The sequence below is a fragment of the Amblyomma mixtum genome, chromosome 1 (genome assembly GCF_055824585.1).
Source record: "Amblyomma mixtum isolate Tamu chromosome 1, ASM5582458v1, whole genome shotgun sequence".
Classification (NCBI taxonomy): Eukaryota; Metazoa; Arthropoda; class Arachnida; order Ixodida; family Ixodidae; genus Amblyomma; species Amblyomma mixtum.
Genome location: NC_143012.1, coordinates 216,644,926 through 216,668,972, shown reverse-complemented (window position 1 = coordinate 216,668,972; position 24,047 = coordinate 216,644,926). Strand labels below are relative to the sequence as shown.

The 24,047-nt window shown below is 51.5% G+C and overlaps 10 non-coding genes across 10 annotated transcripts; all 10 read right to left on the bottom strand.

Annotated features, from left to right (window-relative positions):
• Positions 1–578: 578 nt before the first annotated feature.
• Positions 579–669, bottom strand: TRNAY-GUA (transfer RNA tyrosine (anticodon GUA)). The gene is given in 2 exon segments: positions 579–614; positions 633–669. It is a non-coding gene; the product is annotated as a tRNA-Tyr (tRNA).
• A 222-nt stretch (positions 670–891) lies between these two features.
• Positions 892–982, bottom strand: TRNAY-GUA (transfer RNA tyrosine (anticodon GUA)). Its single transcript is given in 2 exon segments — positions 892–927; positions 946–982. It is a non-coding gene; the product is annotated as a tRNA-Tyr (tRNA).
• A 3,944-nt stretch (positions 983–4,926) lies between these two features.
• Positions 4,927–5,017, bottom strand: TRNAY-GUA (transfer RNA tyrosine (anticodon GUA)). Its single transcript is given in 2 exon segments — positions 4,927–4,962; positions 4,981–5,017. It is a non-coding gene; the product is annotated as a tRNA-Tyr (tRNA).
• A 223-nt stretch (positions 5,018–5,240) lies between these two features.
• On the bottom strand, positions 5,241–5,331 carry TRNAY-GUA (transfer RNA tyrosine (anticodon GUA)). Its single transcript is given in 2 exon segments — positions 5,241–5,276; positions 5,295–5,331. It is a non-coding gene; the product is annotated as a tRNA-Tyr (tRNA).
• Positions 5,332–5,552: 221 nt separating this feature from the next.
• TRNAY-GUA (transfer RNA tyrosine (anticodon GUA)) lies at positions 5,553–5,643 on the bottom strand. Its single transcript is given in 2 exon segments — positions 5,553–5,588; positions 5,607–5,643. It is a non-coding gene; the product is annotated as a tRNA-Tyr (tRNA).
• Positions 5,644–5,865: 222 nt separating this feature from the next.
• On the bottom strand, positions 5,866–5,956 carry TRNAY-GUA (transfer RNA tyrosine (anticodon GUA)). The gene is given in 2 exon segments: positions 5,866–5,901; positions 5,920–5,956. It is a non-coding gene; the product is annotated as a tRNA-Tyr (tRNA).
• Positions 5,957–21,048: 15,092 nt separating this feature from the next.
• Positions 21,049–21,139, bottom strand: TRNAY-GUA (transfer RNA tyrosine (anticodon GUA)). Its single transcript is given in 2 exon segments — positions 21,049–21,084; positions 21,103–21,139. It is a non-coding gene; the product is annotated as a tRNA-Tyr (tRNA).
• A 537-nt stretch (positions 21,140–21,676) lies between these two features.
• TRNAY-GUA (transfer RNA tyrosine (anticodon GUA)) lies at positions 21,677–21,767 on the bottom strand. Its single transcript is given in 2 exon segments — positions 21,677–21,712; positions 21,731–21,767. It is a non-coding gene; the product is annotated as a tRNA-Tyr (tRNA).
• Positions 21,768–21,990: 223 nt separating this feature from the next.
• Positions 21,991–22,081, bottom strand: TRNAY-GUA (transfer RNA tyrosine (anticodon GUA)). The gene is given in 2 exon segments: positions 21,991–22,026; positions 22,045–22,081. It is a non-coding gene; the product is annotated as a tRNA-Tyr (tRNA).
• Positions 22,082–22,304: 223 nt separating this feature from the next.
• TRNAY-GUA (transfer RNA tyrosine (anticodon GUA)) lies at positions 22,305–22,395 on the bottom strand. The gene is given in 2 exon segments: positions 22,305–22,340; positions 22,359–22,395. It is a non-coding gene; the product is annotated as a tRNA-Tyr (tRNA).
• Positions 22,396–24,047: the final 1,652 nt, after the last annotated feature.

Sequence of the window (24,047 nt, the reverse complement as noted above, 5' to 3'; positions counted from 1 at the left end):
CCTGTAGCATTTTGTTTTTTTCCTTCTTCATTGCAGAATGTCACGGCCCAAACATGATTCATCTGATATGCCCCGAGGGCAACCACTTCCGGCAGCAATGACAGACGCTCAAGAGCGTCACGAAAGTTTTCAACACGGTATGGCCTGGCTTGGACGTCGCCATGCAAAAAAAACAGTATGCAAAACGCTCGAACCTGTTGGCAAATGCGGCAGAATCAGCTGGTAGTCCTCGTTCGGTTTGATCGTACTCCTGATACCGCGGCCCGGCTGGGCCGCTGAATCCGCTCCTTGGGAGCCCATGATACACACGTCCGTCACGCTCGGTGGCCGGAAGTAGAACCCGAGCTATCGACGGGGACGGAGGCGATTCCGGCTTCTTTTCCTCAAGTGCGTCGCGGCAAGCAATTGATTCTGGAGGCGGCGCAGTAGTGTAACGGTTTACTATTGACGAGACAATAACACCAAGCGACCTCCACAGCAATTAAAAATCTTTATGTGACGAAGCTAAGCTGCCGGCAATAATTTGCAAATTATAGGTGCCTATTGGGTTGCCTGTAAAATAATACCAAAAATAACACTCCGTCGAGCCGGATTCGAACCAGCGACCTATGGATGTCCGCAGTGCGAAGCCTCTACAGTCCACCGCTCTACCAACTGAGCTATCGACAGGGACGGAGGCGATTCCGGCTTCTTTTGCTCAAGTGCGTCGCGGCAAGCAATTGATTCGGGAGGCGGCGCAGTAGTGTAACGGTTTACTATTGACGAGACAATGACACCAAGCGACCTCCACAGCAATTAAAAATCTTTATGTGACGAAGCTAAGCTGCCGGCAATAATTTGCAAATTATAGGTGGCCTCTGGGTGCCTGTAAAATATTAACAAAAAGAACACTCCGTCGAGCCGGATTCGAACCAGCGACCTATGGATGTCCGCAGTGCGAAGCCTCTACAGTCCACCGCTCTGCCAACTGAGCTATCGACGGTTTTTTTTTCTTTATTGCCGATTTTGACGTACAAATCAAGAGTTTACAAGAAATAAAACATGACGGCCACACTTCGGCAGACACGACTTTAAAATTTTTTGAGCGACATTAATCCATCTAGTACAGTTATCCATTGTGGTGGATCAGGCAGTGCGTTGTACATATTTCTTAAGCGCACAACGCTCTCAATGAAATGTTCGCGAACCGGGCGAACAACCAAGTCCGCATTCGTGTTTTCCACACCGCGTGGAGGCCAAGGACCATAATGAGGTCATAAGGTATTTCCTCTGAGGTATTCACAGGCAAGAAACGTATGCCGTACGGATGCAGGGGTAACTGTATTTTTTAAGTTCTTTGGAGTACATCCCAATGAAAGATCGGGTCCCAGCAGTCTAGAAATACGTGTTCTATTGTTTCGGGTTGCTTGCATAAAAAGCAGTCAGTGTTCCAGGGAATGAAGAGTCCTTTATCGTGAAGCCAGGTCTTAACTGGGAGGGTGTTTGTATGTAACTTGAAAAAGAACGATTTGGCGGAGGGTAGTATAGGCATTTTCTTCACTCTTTTTAGGACGTCCTGTCCTGGGCCACCGCGATGTGGAGAACGGTACAAAGGTACAGGGAGCATGACATCTACAAGGTCACTGTAGAGTTTTTTCTTTGTAACTGTTGTGTTCGTCGACCAAGCGACGCCAGGCCGCTCCAACAACCCTTGCCTCCTCCGCGCATACCCGCCGCCCGCTTCCCAGAAACAAGCGCGGGCCGGCCGCTCCAACAAAAGCTAGCACCCACAAAAGCTAGCAGGCGTCTCCCCCGACGGCATCTGGTCCCCACGGCCCCGTCGACTGACGCATTCCCAATTCCCTTACCGTGACCGTCTGCATTCCTACAGCAGCGAAAGTGCATTCTTGTACACTCGCCTTCTCTCTCTCTCTCCCTCTAAAGAAATAAACCCCAGTCTCTACCCAGCAACTGCCTGGAGAGGTTCCCCGCACGCGGGGCTCCCACGCCCCGCACCAACGCCGCCATTAACACTGGCGACGAGGGTGGGACGTAGAGCGTACGCAGTTCGAGGTGTCGCGGATGGCTACTGGAGGACTGCACGGTGTCATCGAGCCTTTTCGTGGATCGTGGATTCAGCGCCTCACATTCTACCTCGTGGCAAACGAATGTCTCCAACGATGCAAAGAAGCACGCGCTCCTCCTGACGCTATGCGGACCGACACCTTCGAGACTGCTCGCGTGCTGGTCACACCGAAGACTCCCGGAGAAGTCAGCTATGGATACGTATAGTCACACTTCTCCTGAAGCACATCGATCCTAGACCACCCGGAGAAGTCAGCTATGGATACCTAGTCACACTTCTCCTGAAGCACTTCGATCCTAGACCACCCGGAGAAGTCAGCTATGGAGACCTAGTCACACTTCTCCAGAAGCACGTCGATGACAGACTATCCGAGCGGTACAGCCGGTACGCTTGACCATCCGAGCTGTACAGCCGTAACGTTTCCAGCGACGTGACCAACTGCCGTAAAGTCGATCAGCAGCTACGTCGCAGCCTCAAAAGTTTGACAGCCGACTGCAACCCTGGAGTGCTGACGACAACGCCTGCAACATCGACGACGCCGGCAGAAAGCAAGTCGATCAGCAGCTACGTCGCAGCCTCAAAAGTTTGACAGCCGACTGCAACCCTGGAGTGCTGACGACAACGCCTGCAACATCGACGACGCCGGCAGGAAGCAAGTCGATCAGCAGCTACGTCGCAGCCTCAAAAGTTTGACAGCCGACTGCAACCCTGGAGTGCTGACGACAACGCCTGCAACATCGACGACGCCAGCAGAAAGCAAACCGATCAGCAGCTACGTCGCGGCCTCAGAGGTCTGACAGCCGACTGCAACCCTGGAGTGCTGACGACAACGTCTGCAACATCGACGACGCCGGCAGAAAGCAGTCGATCAGCAGCTACGTCGCAGCCCTCAGAAGTTTGACAGCCGACTGCAACCCTGGAGTGCTGACGACAACGTCTGCAACATCGACGCAGCCGACAGAAAGCCACTCGATCAGCAGCTACGTCGCAGCCTCAGAAGTTTGACAGCCGACTGCAACTCTGGAGTGCTGACGACAACGTCTGCAACATCGACGCCACCAGAAGCGTGCTTTGGACCTGGCCCTGCCATCAAAAAGTGCGTCAAGGCAGCAGCGAGGACTCAAGGGAGTGACGAGCTCCGCAGAAGTCCACGAGACTTCTCAACACAGAAACGGAACGGTTCGTAGGCACCTTGGTCACATTAAACCAGGTGCAGCAGCCTACCCGACGGAAGATCCGCCACCACACGATCGGACGAACGGACCAGCAGCAAGTGAACAATACACTGTGCCAGCTACGTACGTGATCACGCTGCCAGCGGAAACTTCGCCTGTGCTCGACCTGTCTACAGCGCCCCCCTCCGTACACGGAGAACCGGCGGCCAGTCTGGACGACCGTGCGACACAACCTTGCGGAGACCAACCCAACGGGTCCACGCAACAGCAAGTGCTAAGACCCCAGCTTGAAAGGCGCCCGCCCGACCGATACGGTGACCACAACTAAGGAGGAAGGGATGTTGTGTTCGTCGACCAAGCGACGCCAGGCCGCTCCAACAACCCTTGCCTCCTCCGCGCATACCCGCCGCCCGCTTCCCAGAAACAAGCGCGGGCCGGCCGCTCCAACAAAAGCTAGCACCCACAAAAGCTAGCAGGCGTCTCCCCCGACGGCATCTGGTCCCCACGGCCCCGTCGACTGACGCATTCCCAATTCCCTTACCGTGACCGTCTGCATTCCTACAGCAGCGAAAGTGCATTCTTGTACACTCGCCCTCTCTCTCTCTCCCTCTAAAGAAATAAACTCCAGTCTCTACCCAGCAACCGCCTTGAGAGGTTCCTCGCATGCGGGGCTCCCACGCCCCGAACCAACACTACCATTAACAGTAACGGTTGACAGGTACTGCTGGGAAAAACGTACATTCAACAGCCTATACGATAAGACAACTTCATGCAGGTATCCAGTCACCCTTCCGCACATATTTTGAACAGACGAGACTACGAATTTGTATAACTGTGCGCAGAAAGATATCATTCTGATCCCGTAAAAAAACAAAGCGTGCCACAATTTGTCGCAGAAACAAGTGAGCCAGGCCAAGACCTGCTTTCTTTACAGGCAAAAACAAATTCGTTCGACTGGACCGCTCCCAAGTCGAGGCCCAAATAAAAATAGCAAAAACCCGGCCGGTGCATTTTTTGAATGCTCATCCTCGCCGCACACAACACATTCATGACGTACCAGATTTTTGAGATCAAAAAAAGGTTGCAGACAGTGGCTCTAGAAAACATCGATAGTTGGTTGCCTTGCCACCCGTTCGCCTTTTCTTTAGCCATCAAGGCTTGATCCCTCAAGTATGGTTCAGGGTCGCGATAATTTCCGAGAGGCACACCAAGGTACTGCGTTGGCATCATTGACCAGGTGAGCCGACAAAAGGCTTCTGGTGTGTCCACCCAATCGCCATGCCAGAAGCCATGACTTTTATCCCAGTTTATCTGGGCTCCAGTCGCCTCACAAAACTTTTCGACGACATTAGTTGCCTCTCTAATGCTATCTTTGGTGGCGCAGAACACCGCGATGTCATCCGCGTACGCCAGAATTTTGACTTCGGCAGCCTGTAGTCTGTAACCTGTTGAGCTATCGACGGGGACGGAGGTGATCCCGGCTTCTTTTCCTCAAGTGCGTCGCGGCAAGCAATTGATTCGGGAGGCGGTGCAGTGGTGTAACGGTTTACTATTGACGAGACAATGACACCAAGCGACCTTCACAGCAATTAAAAATCTTTATGTGATGAAGCTAAGCTGCCGGCAATCATTTGCAAATTATAGGTGCCTATTGGGTTGCCTGTAAAATAGTAACAAAAAGAACACCCCATCGAGCCGGATTCGAACCAGCGACCTATGGATGTCCGCAGTACGAAACCGCTACAGTCCACCGCTCTACCAACTGAGCTATCGACGGGGACGGAGGTGATCCCGGCTTCTTTTCCTCAACTGCGTCGCGGCAAGCAATTGATTCGGGAAGCGGTGCAGTGGTGTAACGGTTTACTATTGACGAGACAATGACACCAAGCGACCTTCACAGCAATTAAAAATCTTTATGTGACGAAGCTAAGCTGCCGGCAATAATTTGCAAATTATAGGTGCCTATTGGGATGCCTGTAAAATAGTAACAAAAAGAACACTCCGTCGAGCCGGATTCGAACCAGCGACCTATGGATGTCCGCAGTACGAAACCTCTACAGTCCACCGCTCTACCAACTGAGCTATCGACGGGGACGGAGGGGATCCCGGCTTCTTTTCCTCAAGTGCGTCGCGGCAAGCAATTGATTCGGAAAGCGGTGCAGTGGTGTAACGGTTTACTATTGACGAGACAATGACCCCAAGCGACCTTCACAGCAATTTAAAATCTACATTTGACGAAGCTAAGCTGCCGGCAATCATTTGCAAATTATAGGTGCCTATTGGGTTGCCTGTAAAATATTAACAAAAAACACTCCGTCGAGCCGGATTCGAACCAGCGACCTATGGATGTCCGCAGTAAGAAACCTCTACAGTCCACCGCTCTACCAACTGAGCTATCGACGGGGACGGAGGTGACTCCGGCTTTTTTTCCTCAAGTTCGTCGCGGCCAGAAATTTACTCGGGAGGCGGCGCAGTGGTGTAACGGTTTACTCTTGGCTAGACAATGACCCCAAGCGACCTTCACAGCAATTAAAAATCTTTATGTGACGAAGCTAACCTGCCGGCAATAATTTACAAATTATAGGTGCCCATTGGGTTGCCTGTAAAATATTAACAAAAGGACACTCCGTCGAGCCGGATACGAACCAGCGACCTATGGATGTCCGCAGTACGAAACCTCTACAGTCCACCGCTCTACCAACTGAGCTATCGACGGGGACGGAGGTGACTCCGGCTTTTTTTCCTCAAGTTCGTCGCGGCCAGAAATTTACTCGGGAGGCGGCGCAGTGGTGTAACGGTTTACTCTTGGCTAGACAATGACCCCAAGCGACCTTCACAGCAATTAAAAATCTTTATGTGACGAAGCTAACCTGCCGGCAATAATTTACAAATTATAGGTGCCCATTGGGTTGCCTGTAAAATATTAACAAAAGGACACTCCGTCGAGCCGGATACGAACCAGCGACCTATGGATGTCCGCAGTACGGAACCTCTACAGTCCACCGCTCTACCAACTGAGCTATCGACTTTTTTTTTCTTTATTGCCTTCAAGAAAGCAACACAAAACCTACAGACACCAAACTTTGAAAACCAGCAACCTGCCAGATCTTCCTGGCAGGCCTTGTCAAGTTTAAAATTCTCTCAACAGAGTGAAATTTTCCATCCTGGGTAGCCAATCGGGTACACATGCTTGTAGTTTCATTACTTCCACAAATCTACGTACATTTTCCCGAAAATACATGCGGGCTGGTCTCGCGTCAGCATCGCAGTAATACCCCGCCATTCTGGAGCGCCATATACTATGGAGGCCCCAGAGCATTACTTGATCAAACGGGAACCCGTCCTGGTTTTCAATTGCCAAATATCTGATACCGTAGGGATGAAGCGGCAGCTCTTGTTTAATTGCTCGTTGCAAAACGTCCCAAAAAAAAACACCCCCTCCCAACAGTGAAGAAAAACATGGTCTATTGTTTGGGAACACTTGCAGATTAGGCAATGCGAACCCGACGGTAGGAATAAACCCCTTCCCTCCAAAAACCTTTTAACTGATAGTGTTTCTGTATGTAACTTGAAGAAGAAAGTTTTGTGTCCTGGCTGTACTTGCATTCTTTTTACTCTTTTCAGAACATCCCCTCCGTGGCCTCCATCGTACAAAGCTCTGTACATTGGCACTGGAAAAACAACATCACACAGATCGGCGTATAGCTTTTTCCGCTTTACGTCACTTAAATATTCTCTCGAAAAACGCACAGCAAGAAATTTAACGCTATCAGCAACTTCTCTGAAGTAACCTAAAGTTCTTCCGGAAAAATAACTTGTTCCCACAACAAAATCAGGCAAAACACGGGTCAACCTTGGTTGACACATAGTTCTCAAAAAAGGGTCGCGCACATCTCGAAAAAAGAAAAACCTGTTTACAAGCTGGCGCAGAAACAGAAAAGCCCAAGGCCACCATCTTTCACACGTCTAAACAAATTAGTCCGTCGGCACCGTTCCCAGGTCGAGGACCAAACAAAAACCGCTAAAATGCGATGTATCTTCTGTACATTTGCCCGGGAACAGTGCAACACTTGTATGACGTACCTGTGAGGACTCTGTGAGAGATTGCAGGTCTTATTTTAAAGAAACACAAAAGTACAAACAATAAACGAGGCGGATTTTATCAAAAAGGAAACCAATTTCAATATGAGCGAGAAAAAAGGAAAGGAACATGAGAACAACGCAACAACACACGGGAAAAACACACGGGGAAACAGAACAAGGTGCTTACGAAAAATGCAGAAAAAAGAGTCAAAGAGGAAAGTCACACTACTTGTCTTATTCGAGCAACGAGCGGAGAGGACTGGCTGGGTGTCGGGTAGTCAAGGAGTCTCTTGGCGTTCCAACGTCGATGCAAGGCTACCGCAGCGTCAGCGTTCGTGGGCTCCCGGCACGGTTTCCAGGTCTGCTATCCCGGAAAAGTCACGTAGGCGCCCGAAGCGGCCTATGTAGAGCAGCTGACGGATGGACGGAGAAGAGTGGCGCCTGGGCCTGGTGGTTGAGGCTCTCGACGATGGATGTCCAGGTCTGGTGGCCCGGACGTCTGCGGCTAAGGCCCAAGCCCGGAACTCGGGGAGCCAGCAGAACTCGTCCACGTCCGTCGCCCACCGCGCTCTTCTCTTCTCTGCCACGTAATCCTGTTCGACCTATCCCGGCGTACCCCTCAGCACGCGCTCCTCGTGCTTTGTCTTCTCCTCACGAACGCCGCTGGGTGGCGCTATCTCCTTACAGAAGGCCCCCTCTTCGGAAGTTTTTTCCAAGGGAAAGAACTCGACTTCCGGAGAGCGACACCAGACGCGTTCGACGATCGCAACACAGAACACCGCACCACAGCGCGCACACTACACACCACACACAATACGACGGTCGTCAATGTTCGAAGCGTTCACAGACCTTCGCACACACAGCACAGAGAGCACATGGAAAGTCAACGTAAAGCGTCCATAGAGGGCGAAGAAACACGGAAAGCATAAAAAGTAGATAGCCGACACTCAAAAACAAACATGAACAAACAAAAACAATTCCAACAAGAACAGGTGTGGGCTACATTCTTCCGTATTCCATTGTTCACATCGAACCACTTCACCGTCGCGAGAACTTTTCCGGCTAGTACTTCCGTTTTCCTTTGTGAAACCGTTTTCTCCAAACCGACCTCGGTTTCCACCATGATTTTACATGTTCCCGTCCTATGATGTTATTCACTCTGTTCTCCCTTGCCTTCGACACAGTCTGCTGACACATGTCACACGATCTGACATAACTCTTAATGTCAGCCTGTACACCGGGCCAGTAAAACTCAGTGAGCACCCTAGCTATTGTTTGCCGTATTCCATGATGGCCGGATAATGCACTCTTATGTGCCAACTTAAGAACTTGCGTGCGTAAGCCCTTCGGTACCACCGCTTGCTCAACGACCTGGCCGGGACACACTTGGTACGTCCGGAAGAGAACACCGTCATCTGTATCAAAAGAGTGGGCGGTCTGTCCCTTGCCACGAAATATTTGCCCCAACTTCCTGCGACACACCTCTAAAGTCGGGTCTTCTTCCTGTTTCAGGCGAAACTCCGGCCGTGATAAGTGGAGTGTGTTCAGAGTGGGGCTTTTAATACTCTCTGAAACCTTTGCTGTCACCGTAAGGGAAGGAACATCGACCGCACCCGTCATGGCAAGGGAAACTGCCTGTTCAGTTAGAACTGGCGGGTCAACCGAGAATGGAGGTTTAGCGCCAGGGACATTGCCTATTATGATGTCGTACAGGGGTGTAGACAAGCACCGCGCGATGGCCTTACCCGAAAAGTACGGTGAGGAAATCACCACCTCCGCTTCCGGAACTTCTACACGGGTCCCATTGGCCAAGAATAATGTAGCCTTTTTCCCTGTTAGTGCCGCTGGCGGTACAAGAGACTCACGCACAACAATACCGGTGCTGCCCGTATCCCGTAAAACCGAACCAGGCTGGCCGAACACCTCGCCGTGCCCCACTGGCATAGCAACTTCCACCGGGTGGGAAGGACAGACCATATCCCCCAACTGGCCCTCTACGCGCGTTACCTCTGCAGGGTTATCGGGATGTGAATGTCGAGGTGTCATGCAACAGGAGGACTCCTCACGGTCTCCTGGCCTCTTAGCTTTGCACGACTGGGCATCATGTCCTACCTCGCGGCACCAGGTGCAATACGATTGCTTCGGCTTCGTCCGACAATCCGCCGCCTTGTGCCCAGTCTTCTCGCAAAGAAAACACCGCAGGCGAGATTGTGAACCTGAAACCTCGTCCTTGGCTTTATTCATCGTATGCTCCCCCTGTTCTTTGAAGAACAACAAGTTATTTTGCCGCTGCGCTTCAAGAAAATGATCGGCAGCCTCCGCCAGCTTGGCAACTGTCTTGCCCTCCCGCTCACGTAAGAAAAGGGCTAAACGAGAATGACAGTTGTTCAGAAATTGTTCGCTCACGACCATCTCGCGAACCACCTCAAAAGTGCGGCCTTCTCCCCGCATCTCGACCCAACGGTCAAAAAAGCTAAACAACCTGGCAGCATATTGCGAGGCCGTTTCTCCATCCTGGGGCTTGCTCTGGCGAAACTTCTCTCGGTACCCTTCCGCGGTGAACCTAAACCTCTGAAGCAAGGCAAGCTTCGCTTTATCATAATCCACGGAATCCTCAGGCGAGAGCCGACCGAAGACCCTAAGTGCTTCGCCGCCAAGGCACAAGCTCAACGCCGTTGCCCACTTTTCTTTTGGCCAACCCTGCCCCGTGGCCACATGCTCAAACCTCTTTAAGTAGGCATCGAGGTCATCCCGCGCTTCATTGAACTGTGGTATGAGGCTGTGCGGGTTAATGGAGCTGGTCGATGAGACGCTACGCTCTCCACGGTCACTCGGAGGATTTGCGCTACCCTCCATGAGCCTTATTTGTAGCTGCAAGTTCCGCGCCTCTAACTCCAAGCGTTCCTTCGCAGCCTCTCGCTCAGCCTCTACATTCCGTGCCTCTAATTCCAATTTCTGCTTCGCAGCTTCACGCTCAGCGGCTCTCTCTTCCCGTGCCTTACGAAGCTCGTCCTCCACCCACGCTCGTAACTCCGCGCCGCACAAGCCCATGCGCTCGCCTAAAGCAACCAAATCTGAAGCGCTCATATTGTTCCTAAATTAACACAACAGGCAAATAAATAAAAACCGACCTCGTCCTGTCGTAGTGGACGCCAAATTTGTGAGGACTCTGTGAGAGATTGCAGGTCTTATTTTAAAGAAACACAAAAGTACAAACAATAAACGAGGCGGATTTTATCAAAAAGGAAACCAATTTCAATATGAGCGAGAAAAAAGGAAAGGAACATGAGAACAACGCAACAACACACGGGAAAAACACACGGGGAAACAGAACAAGGTGCTTACGAAAAATGCAGAAAAAAGAGTCAAAGAGGAAAGTCACACTACTTGTCTTATTCGAGCAACGAGCGGAGAGGACTGGCTGGGTGTCGGGTAGTCAAGGAGTCTCTTGGCGTTCCAACGTCGATGCAAGGCTACCGCAGCGTCAGCGTTCGTGGGCTCCCGGCACGGTTTCCAGGTCTGCTATCCCGGAAAAGTCACGTAGGCGCCCGAAGCGGCCTATGTAGAGCAGCTGACGGATGGACGGAGAAGAGTGGCGCCTGGGCCTGGTGGTTGAGGCTCTCGACGATGGATGTCCAGGTCTGGTGGCCCGGACGTCTGCGGCTAAGGCCCAAGCCCGGAACTCGGGGAGCCAGCAGAACTCGTCCACGTCCGTCGCCCACCGCGCTCTTCTCTTCTCTGCCACGTAATCCTGTTCGACCTATCCCGGCGTACCCCTCAGCACGCGCTCCTCGTGCTTTGTCTTCTCCTCACGAACGCCGCTGGGTGGCGCTATCTCCTTACAGAAGGCCCCCTCTTCGGAAGTTTTTTCCAAGGGAAAGAACTCGACTTCCGGAGAGCGACACCAGACGCGTTCGACGATCGCAACACAGAACACCGCACCACAGCGCGCACACTACACACCACACACAATACGACGGTCGTCAATGTTCGAAGCGTTCACAGACCTTCGCACACACAGCACAGAGAGCACATGGAAAGTCAACGTAAAGCGTCCATAGAGGGCGAAGAAACACGGAAAGCATAAAAAGTAGATAGCCGACACTCAAAAACAAACATGAACAAACAAAAACAATTCCAACAAGAACAGGTGTGGGCTACATTCTTCCGTATTCCATTGTTCACATCGAACCACTTCACCGTCGCGAGAACTTTTCCGGCTAGTACTTCCGTTTTCCTTTGTGAAACCGTTTTCTCCAAACCGACCTCGGTTTCCACCATGATTTTACATGTTCCCGTCCTATGATGTTATTCACTCTGTTCTCCCTTGCCTTCGACACAGTCTGCTGACACATGTCACACGATCTGACATAACTCTTAATGTCAGCCTGTACACCGGGCCAGTAAAACTCAGTGAGCACCCTAGCTATTGTTTGCCGTATTCCATGATGGCCGGATAATGCACTCTTATGTGCCAACTTAAGAACTTGCGTGCGTAAGCCCTTCGGTACCACCGCTTGCTCAACGACCTGGCCGGGACACACTTGGTACGTCCGGAAGAGAACACCGTCATCTGTATCAAAAGAGTGGGCGGTCTGTCCCTTGCCACGAAATATTTGCCCCAACTTCCTGCGACACACCTCTAAAGTCGGGTCTTCTTCCTGTTTCAGGCGAAACTCCGGCCGTGATAAGTGGAGTGTGTTCAGAGTGGGGCTTTTAATACTCTCTGAAACCTTTGCTGTCACCGTAAGGGAAGGAACATCGACCGCACCCGTCATGGCAAGGGAAACTGCCTGTTCAGTTAGAACTGGCGGGTCAACCGAGAATGGAGGTTTAGCGCCAGGGACATTGCCTATTATGATGTCGTACAGGGGTGTAGACAAGCACCGCGCGATGGCCTTACCCGAAAAGTACGGTGAGGAAATCACCACCTCCGCTTCCGGAACTTCTACACGGGTCCCATTGGCCAAGAATAATGTAGCCTTTTTCCCTGTTAGTGCCGCTGGCGGTACAAGAGACTCACGCACAACAATACCGGTGCTGCCCGTATCCCGTAAAACCGAACCAGGCTGGCCGAACACCTCGCCGTGCCCCACTGGCATAGCAACTTCCACCGGGTGGGAAGGACAGACCATATCCCCCAACTGGCCCTCTACGCGCGTTACCTCTGCAGGGTTATCGGGATGTGAATGTCGAGGTGTCATGCAACAGGAGGACTCCTCACGGTCTCCTGGCCTCTTAGCTTTGCACGACTGGGCATCATGTCCTACCTCGCGGCACCAGGTGCAATACGATTGCTTCGGCTTCGTCCGACAATCCGCCGCCTTGTGCCCAGTCTTCTCGCAAAGAAAACACCGCAGGCGAGATTGTGAACCTGAAACCTCGTCCTTGGCTTTATTCATCGTATGCTCCCCCTGTTCTTTGAAGAACAACAAGTTATTTTGCCGCTGCGCTTCAAGAAAATGATCGGCAGCCTCCGCCAGCTTGGCAACTGTCTTGCCCTCCCGCTCACGTAAGAAAAGGGCTAAACGAGAATGACAGTTGTTCAGAAATTGTTCGCTCACGACCATCTCGCGAACCACCTCAAAAGTGCGGCCTGCCCAGCCGACGCGAAGCAGCCCCAAAGGGCGATGTACGCCCGAGCGGCCCGGCGCCTGCGCGCGCGCGCGCGCGCGCATCTTTCCAAGAAATGTCATTCTTCCTTTCGAGCGCACCCCACTGTCCCGTCCCGTCCCGTCGAGGGGGGGGGGGGGGGTCCATTGAAGACGGCAGCTGCGGGGTACTGAGAAAGAATTAGCGGTAGTAATGACACCGCACGCACTACCGATACCTTACACGCCCTTTCCAAGATTCTAAAAAGGGCTCAAATGGCACTTTTAGAATTACAAACAATAGGGATCGGTCTAACTCATGAAATCGCCCTGCGGGTGACATAACATAAACAAAACGTACACATTCAAATGCGCGTTTCAGACATTTAAATCCAGCGCATTGACCGAAGTCCAAGCTGTCGCGCTGGGACCAGTTGCATCAACAAAACTAAAAGCAAAATAATGCACACGGGCACTAACACAACCTTACGCAAAATGCTTACGGGCACCAAGAAAACATAAGCAAAATGCACACTCAAATACCCACGGTGGCATGCTTGCTGTGCGCCGTAAAACGGAGTCCAAGTTGATAGGCTGTACCTAGTTCACCTGCATGCACACCGTCGTCCTGCTCGCGAACGAGCACACACACACACAGACACTCGCCACTGGAGCGTTCAGCAGCACTCGTACGATGTCCGTAGGTGGCCACGTGAGCCTCCTTAGTCGCACCGAGTGTCCCTGTGTGTATTCGAGCCGCTACGCGTTAATCAACCCGATTAACGCCAACGCCTGGCGGTCACTCAGCTCGTTAGGCTGATGACCCCACGGGGCGAGAACTCTGAAGCTGGTGCCCTCCAGGATCAAATACATCCCGGTCTTCGATGGGTCCAAACCCCTTACCACACGACGCACATGAGGGCCCGCTCTTTCCGGCGCGCCGGTACGAAACTCGCGCTGCGTAGGGAGCGCATCCCTTGCCCTGTCTAACCATACCAGTGCGGCCCGCTTTGCTACAACTAATCTGACGTACCGCAGCACGGAACGTACTGTTCCTGGCAGCGACTTTCAATTTGAAAGCCACGCCCCTGCCTTCGGCTACTTCGCCTCGCTTGGAGCCATTTGCCCCGTTCCTGCACGAGCCAACACTGAAATTGCCGCTCCCTGCCTTATAGGGGCTTGCCGGCTCCGTAGCTTCGTTTAACTCGCCAATCTGACGTCTGTCATCGCTGGCCATTTCATGATGAACGAACTGCTCTTTTTCGCAGCTTGCTTGAGGCTGCGTTTTTGGAATTTTCAAACTCAATTCCAACGTTCCTGGACTCGCATTGTCGCTCCTGATCTCATCTGGAGTAGAGCTAACCTGGGCGGCTGGATCATCGCAGTGCGAGATCACCGCCTCCAATACCGTGGCGCTGCGTTCCCTCAGGATGCATTCTTCGCCTGAGATTACACTTTCTCGACAAGCTGACTCAGTTTTCTCTTCTGCCTGGCAGTTTTTCTTTCGTTCTTCTGATATGTCGGAGGTCACAACCTCCGCCATCGAGCCTGCGGGAATTTCATCGCGGTCCTGTTTGTTGTCGGACAGCTTCGTCTCGACTGCCCCCGAAACATCGGAATTTCGCTGCTCCTTTTCGTTGCTAGCCGCGTGTAGTGGCGGAAAAGCTGTGATATTTTCGCGCCCCTCAGGAATCTCGCCCTCACCTCCTGCCTTTTTTTCGGCCTTTTCGAACGACGAGGTGTTCCCGCATGCCGGCTGCTGGTTTACAGCCACCTGGCTGCTGCTTCCTTCACTTGTGCTCGACGAGCACAAGCCTTTGCCTTCCAGCGCAGTCTGTCTGGACTCGGAGTAGTTTCCCCTGGCTAGTTCACTAGCCCTCCTAACCCCCTTGAGCTCAGCCAGCTCGAGCTCTAGCTGCTGGCGCTTTGCCTCTAACGCCTTCAAAACGGACTTAACGTCCTGAGGTTCTTCCTCGCGAAGCAGCGTCTTTCCGCCATTTACCTTTGCAAGTTTGGCCTCAAAGTACGCCACGCGCGCCTTCGCCAATTCTACTTGGCACCTCCCATCGAGCGAGGGTCGCCATGGATAACCCTCCATAACGCCGTCTGTTGTCCTACCGGCTCGAACACATGCACAGGGACGAGAACAATGCAACTAAGGAAACTCACGGTTTCTATGCGTCGATCCGCATTGCCAGCCTCCTGGTGTCGGAGTCCACCGCCACTTTCACCGCGCGCTGCGATGAGCTGTCGCACGCCGCTGTTCCTGTGCCCGCCGCTGTCGCCTTGCTTCGACCCGCTGGTGACCGTCGAGTTTCCGACTCGACGCGCTGCTTCTCCTGGTTTCCGTCTCTCCGCAGGTCCTTTCTCGAAAGCTGACCTGTTGCCTAGTCGTCGCCTTTCTCCCTGCCTTCAGTCTTCTTCCTGCGCCGACTTCCGATGGACGCAGGATCCTGTCGACTGCGCCAGTAAAGTTTCACACAAGTTCTTTATCTTCCTTCCTTGCACCAGGGGTGCCCCGCCAGAGGCGGTTTGTTTAACTTGAAAACTGAAGTTTTTCTTCGCACCAGGGGTGCCCCGTCAGAGACGGTCTCAAGATGAGTTACGATGCAGGGATAACTGATAAGGCGAATACTTGAAGTTTATGTACAGATATTTACAATCACATACAAGTTAGGCACTGGAGAAACATTAAGCAGCAAAAAGACAAACAACGAAAAGGTGGAACTGGCTAACACTAGGGGAGGCCCCTACTCGGCGTAGCCGAAGATGCATAGCACCTAACCTTAGCCCAGAACCCTTTTTCCGGCTCCGGGGCCCGGTTTTAAAGCCCTAAAGGCCCGGCCCACATTTGGTAGCACCCAATCATGTGACACTGCTCCCATGATTGGTTTCTCGAGAGCATGGCCAGCCCTCTAGCCTCCGTAGGGCAAAACACCCTCTCCATTGCAAAAAAAAAACAAACAAACGCACAGTCGTGCCAGGCAGTGCCAGCATGTCCGGGGTAGAACATTCTCCCTCCAAAATAAAAGTAAACACAAACACAAAACACACTCGTGCGAGCACGTGACGGCGGTTTCCCCAATGACCCTCGACTTTGGCGTCGTCTCGGAATTCGGGATTATCGGGCTTAAGCGGGCAGCTACCACTGTAGCTGACACTGCGAGCTCGGACCTGCATTCCAAGGCAACTTAGCCTTCCCAAGGCTGTTTAGTCGGCGCCTCACCGATACCCGCAGCGTCACCCAACTCGGGCCTTCGCTGCTCGCGGCTAGACGCGCTGTCGCCGGCTATTCCTCATCTCGTTTGTCCCCTCGTCACGGCGCCCTGACGCCGTTCCGTCCGGCAGTGCTTAATCCTCTCAGGAATCCTGCATACTTTTCGAACGAGACGTTCGTCGCGAGCTTGTGTCGCATATCTGGTGTCCGCTAAGACGAGGGGATTAAGACAAGGGGGGGTCGACGTGTGGCGGCCCTTCAGCCGCATAACTTTCACCGCTCCCCTGCCCAGCCGACGCGAAGCAGCCCCAAAGGGCGATGTACGCCCGAGCGGCCCGGCGCCTGCGCGCGCGCGCGCGCATCTTTCCAAGAAATGTCATTCTTCCTTTCGAGCGCACCCCACTGTCCCGTCCCGTCCCGTCGAGGGGGGGGGGGGGGTCCATTGAAGACGGCAGCTGCGGGGTACTGAGAAAGAATTAGCGGTAGTAATGACACCGCACGCACTACCGATACCTTACAATGTTCAAACATAGTGTCTCTATGTAAATGGCAAACAAAAGTGGACTGAGGGGGCAGCCCTGGCGTACCGAACGTTGCACCCGAATGGGGGCCCCCAGACTCTTGTTTATAGTTAATCTCGTAGTGCAGCCGCGGTACGCCATGGCCACGCCCCCTCGAATTACGGAACCTACATTCGCGTGGTCCAGAATACAGAGCAAAATGCTTTTTCGAGGTCTAGTTGGAGGATGGCCACACAGTCATTAGTCAGATCACAACACTCCAGAACCGATCTTGCCGTGTGAATGTTAGTCATAATTGATCTCCCCTTTATCCCGCACGTTTGGTGAGGGCCAACAATATCCTGAATTACTGACTGCAGCCTCCTTGCTAGCACTTTCATTAATATTTTATAATCGACATTAGTCAAGGAAATTGGCCTGTAAGCTGTGACCTGCTGGAGCTTTTCCTCGTTATTTGTCTTTGGAATTAGAATAGTGTGAGATAACCCGTATGACAGCGGCAATCTGTTTATTTCGTAGGCTTCTTTGAACAACGCAGTCAATATTGGCGCTATTTCGTTCTTAAACCCCTTATAGAAGTCTGCGCTTAGGCCGTCTGCCCCAGGCGACTTTCCCATATTTAAACTATCGATTGCTTTTTCGACCTCGAGTTCTGTGATTGGCATCTCTAATCTTTCCTTCGTGTCCTCGTCTAGTCGTGGCATAGCGATAAGAAACTTTTCTTTGAACGCGTTTATGTCGACCTTCTGTTTGTTAAAAAGCTGCTGATAATACTGGAAGAAGCCTTGCCTGATATGTTCGTCATCTGAAGATAGCATATCGCCCCATTCAATCTTATCAATATGATTTTTTTCCGCATGCGCCTTTTCCAAAGCCAGTGCTCTTTTCGAGGGCGTCTCGCCCATGTCCCAACTTTCCGCCCTTGCCCGCACTAACGCTCCTTGGTATCTGTCTTCTTCCATCAACGCAAGCTGTTCTTTTATTTTCCTAATATCTTCTATCCATCTGCCGGGTGCCTTACATTCTTGCTCATGTAGTTTTTCGAGCAAAGCCTTTAGCTGGGTTTCTTTAATTTTCTCCTGGTACCGCAGGCAACTGGACCTATCAATGGCTTTTATTTTAATCTGTTCTTTGCACATCTCCAATTGCTTCCAGATTTCATACAATGTGCCCGGCCTTACTTTAATGAATTCATTCAGTACAACCCGTCTAAAGGTCTCATCACTGAGCAATTTGTTGTTAAATTTCCATAACTCCCAGCTGAATGCATTCCTTCGTTTTTTGGTGCCGAATACGCATTTCACTAAACAGTAGGGGTGTGCGAATATTCGAAATTTTCGAATATAATTCGAATATTATATTTTTAGTATTCGTATTCGATTCGAAATCCAAGTATTCGTGTTGTTACGAATATTCGACCCGACGCGGATATTCGTATCTAGCCGAATATTCACTGTGAGCACCGGCGTTAGAGTGTACTAGAAAGGTCTTTCTAGTACACTCTACCGACGTTCATTTCGGTCCGCAAGCCCTATCGACAAAGACATAACAAGGCGGCGCCGAGAGCAATGCGCATGGACCTCCAAGGGCCACGCCGTAGCTGACTGCGCTGGTGAGCTTCTTTGTGGCTATACCTGCGAAGCTGGTGTAGTCAGAGCTGTGCACGAAGTACCTCGCAATACGTTCCAGTTCAGTGCCAAGTGAGAGGGTATTTTCTGTGGCTGGAGGAGTCGTTTCAGCTAGAAGGGAACTACTTCTGCCTGACCATGTGGAGCAGCGGGTTTTCCTTCACGACAACCTTTTATGTTCATCCCAGCAACGCGCGTTCGTGCTGATTGCAAGCTAGCCTTAATCAATGCTGTGTACCAGCCATCTTCTCTGATATTTCCACCCTTTTAAGAATATTGTTCGAGACTGATACTTTTTGTGCAGCCACACACACCTTTTGTGTTCATTTAATCTTCGATAGTTGAACTGTGATGTTCTTGGGTGCCCAAATAAATGTTTTCTAGTGGTTAAATGCGTCTGTCCTTGATTATTCGATATTCGATTCGATATTCGGAGCCAAGTATCCGTATTCGATTCGTATTCGAAGAATTTGATATTCGCACACCCCTACTAAACAGTGATCCGTGAATGTCATGGGCACAACTTGGTATTCATTGCATACGGGAATCAAATCCAGCGACACGTAAATTCTGTCAAGGCGCGCGTGGCTCGCACCTCGGAAGTGCGTGTACTGTACTGCACGCGCTCCCCCCAGGTACTCAGCCACATCTTCCATATTCCACTCGCTTGTTAACTGGCACAACACATCAGTACTCTTGTCTCTGAAGCCGCGTGTGCTGGTTTTGTCCCGAGCATTCAGTACGCAGTTGAAATCGCCCAGCATTACTACCTGCCTCTCCGTACTTAACTGCTGCATAACATTCTCGAAAAACACTGCTCTTTCCTCAACAATGTTCGGGGCATACACACAAATAATGCGCCACTCAGCATTGGAATATGCAAAATCAGCTACAACACACCGTCCTGACAGACATGAGTAGTGAGCCTGTACAATCAGTCCGGGCAGCTTTTTGACAAACAATACACACCCAGCCGATGTCCCTACCGCGTGGCTCACAATGGCGTAAAATCTAGCCGTGAAACGTTGCACCATGCTCCCGGTCTCTTCCTCCCCATCAACCTTTGTTTCTTGTACGGCAAGCACGTCGATATCATGGTCACTTAGCAGGCGGTGTACTTGGCTCTGCTTCTTTTTTGCTGCCAGTCCCCTGACATTTAACGTGGCTACACTCAAAGGGGTTTCAGGCGCCATTTCCATAACGGGTGAATCGACCGAAAGCGTGGTGCTTACCTTCCTCGTCTAGCGCGCGGCTAGACGCCGTCGTTGGAACCGCCTCCGTCTGGTGCGAGCGGCTGAACTGGCAGCGGGGGCGCTTTGTCCGCTGCACGCCTCTCCGAAGAAAGGTTTGGCCGCGGACGTAGTGTGGACCGCCGGGGTTGGACTGTTTTTGCTGGCGGCTCGTCGACACCGGGGACTGTTGCCTTGTCACCTTCGAGATCGGTCTGTGTGTGGGGTCGCTTGGCTGGGGCTGTGACGCTTGGCGAACGAGTACCGCTGGTGTCCGGGTGCTCCTCACCGTTATCCTGCTCCATGTCGTCTGCCGGCTGAGGTGACGTCTCTTCCTCTGACCTAGGGAGGTCAGGTGTAGCGTCACTCCTCCCCGCACCACTGGCAGCATTGATGTCTCGAGGGGAGTCTCCCGACGAGTCTGTCTCCTGTGCCTGCGTACGCTCTTCTCCGGTTCCCTTTGCCGCCTCCTCTGCCTCGACTACGTCCATAGTGAGCTCTGCCGACCGCTCCCTCGTTCCAGGTCCCGCGGCCGAAGCGTACGTGAGCACACAGTCAGCCTCCTCATGTCCGTAGCGCCTACATTTCGAACATCGGGGCACCTTACATTCGCGGCGGACGTGTCCCGTGCCTCGACAGCGTAAGCACTGCATCGCCCGCCCAGGCACAACGACAAGGGCTAATTCCCCGGCGACTCGCAGCTGGTGCGGTAAGTCATCTACCTTGATGCCCGGCTTCAATTTCAGGAGCACCGCCCTCGTGGTGGACCCCTTCTCCTTGACGCCTTGAACTCGCCACCTCTCCCGGGTCACTTCGGTCACGTTCCCAAAAGCCGCAAAGGCCGTCCGGATGTCATCATCTGCCACGCCGTGCAACATCCAGTGGAGTCGCAGCTTCACTTGTTGGTCTTCGGGATCGATGATGAGGCAGCGGCGACCTTTAACTTCCAGTTCCTTGAACGCCGCCAGCTTCTTTGTTGCTTCTGTGCTGGTTAAGGTGACAGCCCACACATGGTTGATCTGATACGCCCCCAACGCCAACACGTCGGGGAGCGCACCAACGTTGGCAAGGGCGTCGCGGAAATCCTCGACCCTGTATGGCCTAACCCGCACATCGCCGTGCAAAAAAAGCGTGTTAAAAACAACGCGTCCGGTGGGCAAAGTTGGCAGAATAATCTGATAGTCGCTATCTTCATTGTCCTCGAGCCTGTTTCCGCGGCTGGAAAGGGCCGCTATCGCCGCTCCGCTGGAGCTCATGATCCTGCGTCCGTCACGCTCGGTGGCCGGAAGTAGAATCACCAACTGAGCTATCGACGGGGACGCAGGTGACTCGGGCTTCTTTTCCGCAAGTGCGTCGCGGCCCGAAATTTATTCGGGAGGCGGCGCAGTGGTGTAACGGTTTACTCTTGGCGAGACAATGACCCCAAGCGACCTTCACTGCAATTAAAAATCTTCATTTGACGACGCTAAGCTGCCGGTAATAATTTGCAAATTATAGGTAGCCTTTGGCTTGCCTGTAAAATATTAACAAAAAGAACACTCCGTCGAGCCGGATTCGAACCAGCGACCTATAGATGTCCGCAGTACGAAACCTCTACAGTCCACCACTCTACCAACTGAGCTATCGACGGGGACGCAGGTGACTCCGGCTTCTTTTCCTCAAGTGTGTCGCGGCCCGAAATTTATTCGGGAGGCGGCGCAGTGGTGTAACGGTTTACTCTTGGCGAGACAATGACCCCAAGCGACCTTCACTGCAATTAAAAATCTTCATTTGACGACGCTAAGCTGCCGGTAAAAATTTGCAAATTATAGGTAGCCTTTGGCTTGCCTGTAAAATATTAACAAAAAGAACACTCCGTCGAGCCGGATTCCAAACAGCGACCTATAGATGTCCGCAGTACGAAACCTCTACAGTCCACCACTCTACCAACTGAGCTATCGACGGGGACGCAGGTGACTCGGGCTTCTTTTCCGCAAGTGCGTCGCGACCCGAAATTTATTTGGGAGGCGGCGCAGTGGTGTAACGGTTTACTCTTGGCGAGACAATGACCCCAAGCGACCTTCACTGCAATTAAAAATCTTCATTTGACGACGCTAAGCTGCCGGTAAAAATTTGCAAATTATAGGTAGCCTTTGGCTTGCCTGTAAAATATTAACAAAAAGAACACTCCGTCGAGCCGAATTCGAACCAGCGACCTATGGATGTCCGCAGTACGAAACCTCTACAGTCTACCGCTCTACCAACTGAGCTATCGACGGGGACGCAGGTGACTTCTGCTTCTTTTCCTCAAGTGCGTCGCGGCCAGAAATTTATTCGGGAGGCGGCGCAGTGGTGTAACGGTTCACTCTTGACGAGACAATGACCCCAAGCGACCTTCACTGCAATTAAAAATCTTCATTTGACGACGCTAAGCTGCCGGTAATAATTTGCAAATTATAGGTAGCCTTTGGCTTGCCTGTAAAATATTAACAAAAAGAACACTCCGTCGAGCCGGATTCGAACCAGCGACCTATGGATGTCCGCAGAACGAAACCTCTACAGTCCACCGCTCTACCAACTGAGCTATCGACGGGGACGCAGGTGACTCCGGCTTCTTTTCCTCAAGTGCGTCGCGGCCAGAAATTTATTCGGGAGGCCGCGCAGTGGTGTAACGGTTTACTCTTGGCGAGACAATGACCCCAAGCGACCTTCACTGCAATTAAAAATCTTCATTTGACGACGCTAAGCTGCCGGTAATAATTTGCAAATTATAGGTATCCTTTGGCTTGCCTGTAAAATATTAACAAAAAGAACACTCCGTCGAGCCGGATTCGAACCAGCGACCTATAGATGTCCGCAGTACGAAACCTCTACAGTCCACCACTCTACCAACTGAGCTATCGACGGGGACGCAGGTGACTCCGGCTTCTTTTCCTCAAGTGTGTCGCGGCCCGAAATTTATTCGGGAGGCGGCGCAGTGGTGTAACGGTTCACTCTTGACGAGACAATGACCCCAAGCGACCTTCACTGCAATTAAAAATCTTCATTTGACGACGCTAAGCTGCCGGTAAAAATTTGCAAATTATAGGTAGCCTTTGGCTTGCCTGTAAAATATTAACAAAAAGAACACTCCGTCGAGCCGGATTCGAACCAGCGACCTATGGATGTCCGCAGTACGAAACCTCTACAGTCTACCGCTCTACCAACTGAGCTATCGACTTTTTTTTTTTTTTTTTTTTTTTTTTTTTTTTTTTTTTTTTTTCTTTATTTCCTGGCTTTGGAAAACAACACTTCACAAAAAAAAAAAGGAACAGACAAATCACAAAAGCAATAGTACAGGACAATGAACACATTGAAAGACATACTCAGCCAGCGTCAGGCTGGCTTCGTCACATTAAAACTCCCGCAAAGACAACAAAGGCTCTACCCTTGAGAGCCAGTCGGGAGGTTCCGCAACCGCTTTTTGTATAGCGACAAACCAGTCCATACACTCTCGGAAATAAATTCGGGCAGGGCGCGCTTCCCTGTCACAGTGATAGCCTGCCATTCTGGAGCGCCATATACAGTGGAGACCCAGGAGCATAATTAAATCAAATGGAACCCCGTCGTCATTATCAATGCTTAAATATCGAATGCCATGCGAATCTAGGGGGAAATCTTTCTTCATAGTCCGTTGCAAAACATCCCAAAAATAAACCCCTTCCCAACAATGTAAAAAAACATGGTCTATTGTTTCCGGCTGCTTACAGATTAAACAATGCGAACCCCAAGGTAAAAATAAATCCTTTCCCTCGAAAAATTTCTTTACTGACAACGTTCCGGTGTGTAATTTAAAGAAAAAGGTCTTAGCGCCTGGTGGCACCTGCATTTTCTTTACTCTCTTTAAGACGTCCGAGCCTGGGCCTCCACTGTATAAGGCTCTATACAAAGGTTGTGGCAAAACAGTGTCACATAAATCTTGGTAGAGCTTTTTCCGTTTTACACAACACAGATATTCATTAGAAAAACGCACTGAAAGAAATCTAACACTTGCGACGACCTCTCTGTAATAGCCGAATATACCACACGTAACTTCTTCGGTGGAGACAACAAACTCCGGCAGTAGGCGCCGCAGCCTAACTTGGCAGACAGTGCGCAAGAAAGGGTCGGAAACGTCGCGAAAAAACAAAAACCGATTGACCACTTGCCGCAAAAAGAGGTGTCCAAGTCCCAAGCCACCATCTTTCACCCGACGGAATAAGTTTGTTCTGCTGCAGCGTTCCCATTCTGCAGCCCAAACAAAGACGGCGAAAATCCTGTGGAGCTTCTGTATGTTTACACGCGAACAATGCAAAACTTGCATAACAAACCAAAGTTTACTAATAAAAAAAAGGTTACATACAGTAGCCCTGGCGAAAATCGATAAGTTGGCACCTTTCCACTTCTCCGCTTTCTCCCTTAGCGCTTTCGTCTGCTCTTGCCAATATTGCTCGCTTTGGCGGTAACCATCAAGCTCGACACCTAAGTACTTGGTTGGGGTTTTCGCCCACGTCACATTTGCAAAGTGGTCAGGCTGCGAT